Source organism: Protopterus annectens, chromosome 8.part0 (assembly GCF_019279795.1).
Source record: "Protopterus annectens isolate FY-2018-M chromosome 8.part0, PAN1.0, whole genome shotgun sequence".
NCBI lineage: Eukaryota > Metazoa > Chordata > Ceratodontiformes > Protopteridae > Protopterus > Protopterus annectens.
In genome coordinates, this window is record NC_056741.1 from 1,884,201,975 (window position 1) to 1,884,213,126 (window position 11,152).

The following is an 11,152-nucleotide window of genomic DNA, read 5'->3' on the forward strand; positions in this document are numbered from 1 at the left end:
AATTTACATTTATGTAAAAGTAATCAAACTGTATTAACATGTTCATACATATCTACAAACATTATACTTCACATATATTGCTATATATCATATAACCTAAGCAACATTACATAAATTATTCAGTTCCTTCTTTTATTAAAGAAGAAACAACTTTATTAAACCATCACTTATAACATAGACAATCATGCATTTATATAAATGAAAACAAACCACACAGACACAATCCTAGTTGCAAGCATTTTATATCACAAACCCTACTGACACACTCCCAGTTGCAAACATTTTACATCACTTATAATCTACCCAATACTTTTCAAACATTACATAGCTCATTTAAGTCCTGCCTTCTTTTAAACCTCATTCCTCCCCTGTATGTATTGTTCCCACAATTCCCATTTTCCTATGTTGTTTACTCCTACACTTTTCTAAAGATCTCAGTTCCAAATGTTTTATCTCTGTTACTATATTAAAAACTCTTATACCAAATATCCTGTGACTCACCACCAGTCTCAGATGGACTCCACCTGCGGTTTATTAAATTATGCCATGTAATCCTCATGCCTCTTATATGGAAAAAAGCAATAGTCAATCCACTCTCAAAAGTTGTCAAACCCTCCCCACCAAAGACTTCAGGCTCATTTCCATTTTTTTAAACCTTCACAAAACCTCTTAAAAAGATTACTTTAATCCCTCATTGCTTTAGGAGTAAAATCAAAAGCCCTTGGCTGGTTCAAAACCACCTATAAAATTATCCAGCATCCATCTACCATTTGACACAACTATGTTCCCACTTGATCATTATGCTCCAGTGGCCAAAAATTCCTTATTATACTAACTTATTTTTAAATTTTCTAAATTAGCTGAAATTTCTCTATATATTCAATCATTGTCATATAAATTGCATCTATTTTTAACCAATGTTGTTGAATTATGTCTGGTTTGGTATGATTATTTGTACTGTAGATGTTTGCATATTATTTTTCAATATTGTAAAATTATTGTCTTTAAAATGTTTTTGTAATACTTTGGAGCTTTTCTCCTGGAACCTTTTGCTGAAAATGGGCATTTACCCAGCAGGACTTTTCTGGTAATCAAATGTCAATAAATATTTACTTAAATAAGTTACATTTTCTGTAACAGACCCTTCTGTTTAAAATTAAGTATACGTCTGCCACCCATGCTGGTTTCTTAAAAGTTGTACCATAAGGTTCCTTCCTTTTTCCACTTCTCTTTCTTCATTAATTGACTTTCATTTCCCTGCTATAAAAACGTACTTGCCCGGTTTTGCACGCCGGGCCGCTCCGGTTAGCTAGGGTATAACTATTCCTGGCTCCACAAAGTATCCTCTTCAATTTTTCCCTTGGAACTAAACAAACTTTTAACTTAAGCACTCAAGCCATTCATTTCTCAGCCTGGCACTTGCTCAAAACTCATAGCAAGCACTTATAAACCCTAGCACTAGACCTCCCCCTATACTGTTCAGAAGGACAAGGCTCTCTATTCAACCTTACCAGCTATTCAGTAAAACAGTTCACTGTACCTATCCAGGCAAGTCCAAAGGGCAGTTTCAGGTGTACTCTCCAGTCCAACTTGTGAATATGAGCATTTTGAGGCAATGTTACAACTGCCTTATCTACACAGACAACCCTCTCCTCCTACCACAAACACTAATAATACATGTGACAGATGCAATTATACAGTCAAACTGGAGGCTAAACTCTCTCAACCCAAGACTGGATCAGACAGTCAAGAGGAGAAGGGAAATACTTGATCACACCACCAGTCTCACATAGACTCATTAAACCAGCACCGGCAAAAAACACACATAAATACACAAAAACATACTCGGAGGCTCTAAATAAAAATCTGCAAAAGCAACAGAGACCTCCAAAGCAGACATCCAAGCAACCTCCATCCCCCAACACAAACCATGAAACACATACTTCACAAAACCAGTGTGCCATGCAATCACCGCCCTTAAGGCAAAATAACATACCCAACATACTAGTAATAGGTGACTCTATAGTCAGGCACACTGACGTCTCACTCACTAGGCTGAATAAGGAGAAGGTTACTCCTAGCTGCCTGTCAGGTGCCAGGATCCACCACATAACAAAAGCACTCAGGTCACTCCAGAACAAGTACAAATACGACTCTGTTATTGTCCATGATTATGTGAATGACCTGAGTCGTACCTCCCTGGACTACATGAAAAGAGACATGGAAAAGCTCTCTGATCACATAGCCCAGGCCGGTATGACCCTGACCCCGAGTAGCATCCTGCCCTCACCAAGAATGATACCATGGTATAAAGAAAAAATTATCGATTTCAACAATTGGATAAGTTTCTGGTGTCATTCCTCCTGGGATGACATGCTCAACAAGCCACACTGCTTCGCTGGAGAGGGCTTGCACCTGTCACCCTTAGGCTTTTGAATACTGGCCAAGGCTCTTGCCACCCCCATAGTGCCTTTTTTAGGCAAGGCTCAAAAGAAAAACCCACCGCCTTAAATAGCACAAGTAATAAAAAACTGAGGGTAATGCTACTCAATGCCAGAAGTCTAAACCTCAAAATGCACGCACTCGAGGCACTCCTCAGTATGGAGAAAATCGATATATGTGCAGTAACAGAAACCTGGTTTAAGGCTCCAGAGAGCACCCCAGCACTACCAGGCTACAACTCATACCATACATTTCGGCCACAGAACCCGGACCGAAATACAAAAGGCGGGGGCATATCCATATTCATCAAGGATACCCACATCTCCAGGTTAGTGGCACAGCATGATGCTTCAGAGATCTTCCACGTGCAACTAACAATGGGCAAAACTGCAATTCAAATTGTAACTTGCTACAGATCACCCACCATGTCCCAGGACCCCCATTTTGCATTTCTGGAAACAGTGGGAAACATAAAGGTCCTACCAAACACCCTAATATTGGGTGATTTCAATTACCCAAACATTAACTGGGAGAACTTCTCAAGTACTAACTCCCTTGCCCAACATTTCCTAGAATTTATAATCTCAAATGCCCTGGATCAACTGGTCAACACTCCCACCAGATGTGACAACATATTGGACCTGGTCATCACCAACATGGGTGACTGGTGTTCCAGACCAGAGATCAACCCCTCGCTGGTTAGATCTGACCATAAACATATCACTTTGGATATAGGCATTCTGCCCCCACCCCAGAACAAGGAAACCACCGTGAAAAACTTTTCAAAAGCAAACTTCACGTTATGTAAGACCGAGGTGGAAAGTTTCAAAGCCCCCATGCTAAAGGATAACATTGTTCAAGCTGCAAAATCCTTTACTAATGCATTTTACAGGCACCTACAAGAGTGCATGGATCGTGCTATCCCAATCAAAACCAAGACTCACTCCTCCAAGAAAAGGAAACCAGTCTGGTGGACCCCTGCCATAAACAAGCTATACAATAGAAGGAGGAAACTAGTACAGAAAAGAGTAAAATCCCAAGAAGGGAAGACATCCCTGATCAGTATCAGCAAGAAATTATGATCCCTCATAAAATCACCCAAGGCAAGCTTCGAAAGAAAAATTGCCAAGGACTCCAAAGATAACTACAAGGCATTCTTTAGCTATGTCAAGAATCTAAGTGGTAATGCTCAGATCTGCTCGGATTTAGTGCAGAATGGCACAAAATACACTGAACTGACCCATATTGCCAACATCCTGGCAGACAGGTTCAGTGCAAACTTCACCCCCCTCTCAACCCCAAAATGGCCCATAACCATACCAGAAGAATGTAGAGCCCCTGAAATTACAGACACTCAGGTTAAAACAGCCCTCTCCAAAGCCAAAAACACAGCATCAATGGGACTGGACCATGTCCCAGGCTGCGTTCTACATGAGCTCAAAGACAAACTAACCCCTCACCTAAACACACTGTTCAAACTCAGCCTCTCCACAGGCTACATATCCATAGAGTGGTGCACAGCAATGGTTATTCTGGTCCACAAAGGTGGAGCCACAACAGATCCTGGGAACTATCGCCCTATAAGCCTGACTAGCTTGGCCTGCAAGGCTATGGAGCGCATCTTCATGGAACTCATTAACAGAGACATTGGGAACATCCAAACACTGGACCCTACCCAGTTCGGCTTTGTTAAGGGCAGATCATGCCTCCTAAACCTGGTGGACTTCTTTGAGACAGTTACCAAGGCTATAGATGAGGGAAAGGTGGTACACACAGCCTACCTAGACCTCGCAAAGGCCTTCAACACCATTCCCCATTCTGGTATTATAGACAAGCTCACCAGCCTGAACATAAACCCCTATGTCACAAGATGAGTTGCCAAGTGGCTCACAGACAGAACCCACATGGTGAGAGTTGTGGGAGCTAGGTCTGACTCTAAACCGGTTACAAGTGGCATTCCCCAGGATTCAGTCCTAGGACCCCTCCTGTTTGGCATATACTTCTCAGAGGTACAGGCAAGCACAGGAGGACTATGGCTGACCAAGTTTGCAGACGACTGCAAACTAGGGGCTACAATTGACTCTCCAGCTGACACAGACATCCTCCAAAAGGGTCTCACTGAGACGGGTACCTGGTGTCAAAATTATGGCCTCAAGCTAAATGCCAAAAAGTGCATAGTCATCCCCTTTGGAAAAAACAAAGTACCCACAAACTACCACATAGGTGGTAGTCCCCTAAATATGGAAAATGTAATAAGGGATCTGGGGACCCAAGTAGATAGTAAACTCTCCTTTGATAATTACATTGCCAAAGTGGTTAGAAAATCATTCTATGTGGCCCAACTAATCACAAAAGGGTTTGCATCCAGATCAAAAGAGGTCATTGTGCCCCTCTACTCATCATTCATCAGACCCATCATAGAGTACAATACCCCATTTGGGATGTACCTTACAAGACACCTGCAACAGCTGGAAAGACCACAGAAGTACCTCACCAAGAGGATCACTGGCCTCAAACAGATGCCCTATGCAGCTCGACTAAAGAAACTCCATCTGTACTCGGTTGCATACCGCCTACTCAGAGGTGATCTCTGCCTGACATACAAGGCCATGTCTAACCCATAATTGATGGACATGCTCCACCTAAAGAAAACCTTATCCCCTTGAGCCACACGCTCTAGGGATCTAAACCTCACCACAACAATAAATAGGATGTGCTGGAGGGATAGATTTCTGTCCCTGAGACTTTTCATGCTTTGGCATAAGATTCCAATCTACATTAGGCAGAGCTCTTTGCTAGCACTCTTCAAGAGAAACCTTGACAAGTGGATGGGAAACAGAAAGTTTACCCCAAGGATTATTTCAGTGGCTCTGCTGGACAGAGGCACAGGGAACTAATCTAAGGGGTGGCGAAAGCCAACACATTCTGGCTAGGCTTATAAATGCCTTTGGGCAGATAGCCTAGTACCTACCTATGAACCTATAAAACAAACTTTCCCAATAGCCACTCATAAAATATGCAGATCATATGTCTAATATAAATCAAGTTCTTTCCACAGCATAGTTAAAATGTTTAGAAAAAGACCTTTCCCAACTTTTCAACCAGCTACAGAAAATTCATATGCTACAAAACACCAAAAAACAGAAGCTATGATATCTGAAACCTATCAAACATTTGCACTGCGACTCAGCAGCTCATAAGTCTATGTAATTAGGGTAAACAACAGTTTACAAGCTACTTCAGATATTTGCTATGACTTATGATGGTTTGTCTTGTTTCAACAAAAAGAAAGAAATGGAGATTTCTTAACTGTCTGTTTATAAATGTTTCCTTTAGTGCATTAGTAAAGAAGCATAACATAAGCCACTCTTAAGGGTAAGTCAGCTTATCTGACTGTGATTCTTCTAGCCATATGTCTACCCAAAACTATTTTCTTGGTTAACTTCAGTAACACAGGATGAGTAATGTCGTACACAGTCACTGAAAGCAGCTCCCTTTTTAGTACACTGCAGCCGAGATAAGATCTAACATAACTCCAGAATACCGTTACCATTTGTAGTTGATTTACTTTCTTTCCTCTGTTGAGTAGTTTGTTAAGGCAGGACCAGGAATTTTGGCATACAGTACAATTCTCTTTAACTTATGGGTTAGCTCAGTTTGCATATAATTCAGTAAACAGTTCTTTATGTTGCTTGTTAACAAGAAATGCCTTCGTTGTTAATTTCAGTAAGCTCCTAGGATTTCCATGCAGCATAATAGGCATAAGCCAAGTTTTTCTTTCCAATTCAAAACTCACTCAATTCTTTCTCTTCTTCTCTTGTCTTTCTGAATGCCATCTAGTCATACCAGCGGCCAGATTCCAAAAGAGTTGCTCTCAGTGTAAGCCTGCCCTGATTCCAAAACACTTGCATTCAGTGTAAATGACTTACTTTGGTGTAAGGCCTGTTTGTAAACAGGCTTACACCAGGGGCCAGATTCCAAGTGTAAATCTGTCCTGATTCTGAAAGTCTTTCTTTCAGTGTAAGTGGTCACTTACATTGAGAGCACGTCCTTCAGAATTGGGCTCCACATTTAAAGGAGATTGTGATGACATGAGGTATTGCCAGCTATCCCAGGAGAAGTAAGTCAGTGGATGTGTAACATATGCCAGCACAACTAGCTGCAATTTAGTAAAGAATCATATGTTATTTGAATATCTAACTGATTTGTACAGATGCTTGTTTTGAAAATGGATTTGTGAAGCTGGTTGTATTAAAAATATACCAACAGTGGGTCTGACTGTATTGTAAATTAATTAAATGTATAAATGTTAACAGAGGATACTGGTAGATAAGAGGTTAAGCTCAGCTCCAGCTAATTTTTGAAAATAATTAAAACTTAAATTACTGGGACTAGGCCATAAAGATATTATGGTGAGGGATCCTTCTAAATCAGGTTCCAAGAAACAGATTGCCTTGAGACTTTTGTCTCACCTAATGTTAACACATTATTTCTGTACGGAATGACATCACATACATGTGCTCATCTGACTTCTGGTTCCCATTGCTAGAAACCATCAGTAGTTAGCACCTACATGTCAATAATACACACAAGAGCATTGCTCAGATCTGGTACAGCTTCTGGAAGTCATAAAACAATTACAAACTTCTACTGCTCCTACAGACACTAACAAACTATGCTTCTTACAGACATTGCATCTCTGGCTTCATTCAAAACTATGAAATAACATCAAATATTCAAATAACATATAACTCTTTACTAAATTCCAACTAGTTGTGCTGGCATATGTTGCACATCCAGTGCCCTACTTATCCTGGCATAGCTGGCAATACCTCACATTGCCACAGAGTTATTATGTGTGTTTGCCACACTCTCTTGCAGAGAAGCCACAGGATAAGTTATCTGAAAAACAAAACCAGTTTGGTACCTGAGATAACCTCAAAGACATCAATAAATACCTGACAACTGTCCAGAGTTATGCAGAATGTCCAGAAGGTCACCTCATTTTTTAGTCAGTTCTTCATGATTTTTTTCCTGTTAAATCTTTTAGGATTGATGTCACTAAATCATGACAAACATTTGAGTTTCAAACTTCATATTCTTCAGAAAATGTGTGTTAATGTCAGCACCTGTTATTGCATCACCTTTCGAAGTTTACAAGGTCAATATTTAAAATCTGTCCTGGATTTTGGACCTTTGTCCCCCATTATTTTTAGCTTTGACAAGTATACTTGTGCCTAGAGGTTGAGAGGAGTGCAAGTTCAATGCAATGAGCAATGTGTCTGTCCATAACTATTAAACCTGTAGGAGCATTACAGGCCCACCTAGTTCAGACCCCCAGGGAGGGGGGGTTAATTGATCATAGCCTCCAGGGAATGTACTCTAGAAATGCAATCAACATTCCAATACTGAGTGTGTGGCATTACACAATGGAATGGAATGGTTAAAAAAACAAGCCATTTTTGGCATTTTTGTCCCTATGTTGAGTAATTAATTTATATATCTATTTATTGCAGTGTGATAACTTTCTGGCTGGCAGACCATTTTCATCAACAATCCAGAATATATGGCAAGTAGACATTTATACAGAAACATGGACTACACAAAGGAAATATTAGGTGTAATACATAAATGCAGTAGGTACAAACACAAAAGAACAAGGAATACAAAATACCGAATAAGTATAATAACAGAAATACACATTTTTAGCATATACAATATTTGCAGTTTACCTGGCAACAATTAATTAACAAATGTGATTTAATGATTGCCACAATAGTCTTCAAGTTCTCACTATGTTTTTTAGTTTCCATGTTCTTCCTCTAAGAAAGGTATTACCTTAGTTTCAACTTGAAGAGCTGCAAGTTTTTTTTTTTTGTTGTTGTTAGACTGCAGGAAGGAGATCCATCTTTATGAATGTTGCCTCAATATGAGAAATGTGTTGTAGTTACTGTACACAGCTGCAGTTTATTTTATTACCCTGGAAAGTAGACTTATTTGTGGACTTTTTCAGTCATTACCTGGCCATAAGGGAAGAATAGTTACATTATATCAGAGACAATTTTAGTGTAGCCAGTCAGCCAGACTGTTTCTCAGAGGTTGATGGAAACTGGAGCACCCATGGGGGGGACACCAATGGATGAAGAAAGAACATGGAAACTTAAAAAAAAAAAACTGATGAGAACCAAAGACTAAATTCTGGAACTCTAAGCGGAGATCTCACTCCTGAGCCAAAATACTGGCCATATAGAGCACTTGTTATCACATATGTTCTGTGCTTTTCTTGTTGAAATTTAAACCTTTTTTTATTGAACTTTGTTATTAGCCTAACTCAGCTGTGCACTGAGGATATCAGTAGTCTGTTTGCCCAGCCTGATGGCAGTGCCAACTTAGATTGCTAAGGGTATATGCTGTGACAGGCAAGGCTGCATTAAGTTGCTGTGTGACATTCCTTTAACTCAATATTCCATTTTTAAGGCTCATTTAAGAGTTCCCTACCTATGAGCCAGCCTTTCCTTTTTCTGCAATTTCAAATATGTAATGGTAAGTTGTTTTCCTTGTCTGCCTCATTTTTCTCGTTCAGACTTTTTGGTTCCCCTTCCTCTGTCTGTTCCTTAGCCTGCTATCTAAACCAGGCATTACTGAAGGACTCTAGTGTTGCGGTGTCACAATGCACTCTGTATTCAGCCTATTCTATTTAACCACTATTCCTTCTATGAAAAAGTACTTCTTACAGTATAAGTTTAACTTTGTACCCTTAATATGGTATGCCCACCTCCTCCTCCCTCCTCTGTTTTTGGTCTTCAAGTGTATGTCATTACACTGTTCCCTAAGTGTCTTATTTATTATTTTATTTATGTAAGTTTGAAGACCGGGGAAGTTCACTGGGCCAAGAAGAGTCTGTTTTCAGTGGAGTCCCGGGGAGAAAGCACCACAGTAATTGCAAGTTACATTTCACATGTACAAAAGGACATAGTTCATACAGCTAATTAAACATTTACAGATAAGCTCCACGATATTTGCAATTGGCTTGTCACAATGTTACAAAAATGAAAAAACATATTTCAATACAGAAATTTCAACATTTGCATAAAGTGAATATTTTTGTTATAAACTCAATTGTAGGTTTAACATTTCAAAATATATAGGTACTAGCCATTAGTAGGTTAGGAAAATATTATGCATGGAGAGGGTAATAGTATAATTGAGATTGGAGAGTGTAGTACAATAGATATTAGACAGAAAATTAGTTTTTGGTAGGGGAGGGATTGTTTTTGGTGAGCTGAAGTAATGATAGAGGTAGATGAATGAGTCAGTGCAAGGTGGAATGAAGGGAGGAGGGGTTTAAGTTGGAGGATGGTAAGGGCATTCCCATTTGGAAGAAAGATGAGAGAGTAGCTGAGATTTTAAATGTGTATGGTTAGGTAGGATGCGTAGGTGTGTGGGGAGAGAGTTCCACTTTTTAGCTAAGGAGTGGGACAGCAGTAGATGGCCAGGAGGTCATGCAGGTTTGTGGACCTGAAGGAGATTTTGATTTTTGGATCTGAGTGAGCGGTTGGAAATGTAAGGTTTTAAGGAAGTAACGAGACCTGGGCAGTTGGCAGGTAAAAAGATGAGCTTGTCGGCAATAGTGAGTTGTAGGTAACTGAGGTAGTTGGGTAGTTCAAGCCAGTTGAGGGTGAGGAGGGAGTGGCCGTGGCGGGATGAGTTTTTTGAATTGGTTGCAAATTCAGAGATCTTGTGGTAGCAGGATTCAAGTTTGGACCGAAGGCCAAGATGTAGATTGGTGAAAAGAGGGGCACCATACATAAGGGAAGGGAATAGGAAGGTGGATGCAAGAATTTGATGGGTAGAGGGGCTTAGGAAACAGTTATGCCTGAAGAGGAGACATAACTTTTGGTGGGTTTTCTTGATTAAGGAGCAGATGTGGGTGTCAAATTTTAGTTCTTCATCAATAATGATGCCAAGAAGCTTGGTGTTGGTAACAATTTCAAGGAGGGTGTTGTTTTGACTCTGTATGGTGAATGTGGATTTGTTAAAGGAGTTTTTGGTAGGGAAAAAACATTAGTTTGGTTTTATTATATTTGCATTTAGTGCCAAATGGTTAGACTACATCCAGGTTTCTGTTTTGGAGAAGGCTAGTTGGCTTTTTGCTAGGCTAGGAGCTCGGAGGGGGAGAAGGCTGAGCAGATGATTGTTGAGTCATCTTCATATTGGATGATAGATGAGTCTGGGATGGATTGGTGAAAGTTGTTAATGAATAGGTTGAAGAGAAAAGAGACAAGAGCAGAACCTTGTGGGGCACCTGTGGGTGTGGGAAGGAAGGGGGAGGTTGAAGTTTTCCATTGTACAGCTTGTTGGCGGTTGGACAAGTAGCTGGTAAACCAGACGATGGTGGTGGGAGAGAGGTGGGGTCTATATTATATTCTCAAAAGCTGACAATGTCGAATCTGACATTGTCGACACGAGAATATCGAATGCTCAGAATCTCGAGTGTGTAAATGGAAATCTCCGTAAGGGGAGATTTCCATTTACTGCAATGTAGTGCAGTCTCAGAGTTGGTATATTTAAGTAGTGGGGGGTGTGGGGGGTGCAGGGGGGCTTGCACCCCCAGCTTAAACCCATTAGGGTACTTTTTTATTTTATTTTTTTTTGTGTTTTTATAAGGTTGATGTTTGAAGACATCGACCATATGGTGTTGACCATATGT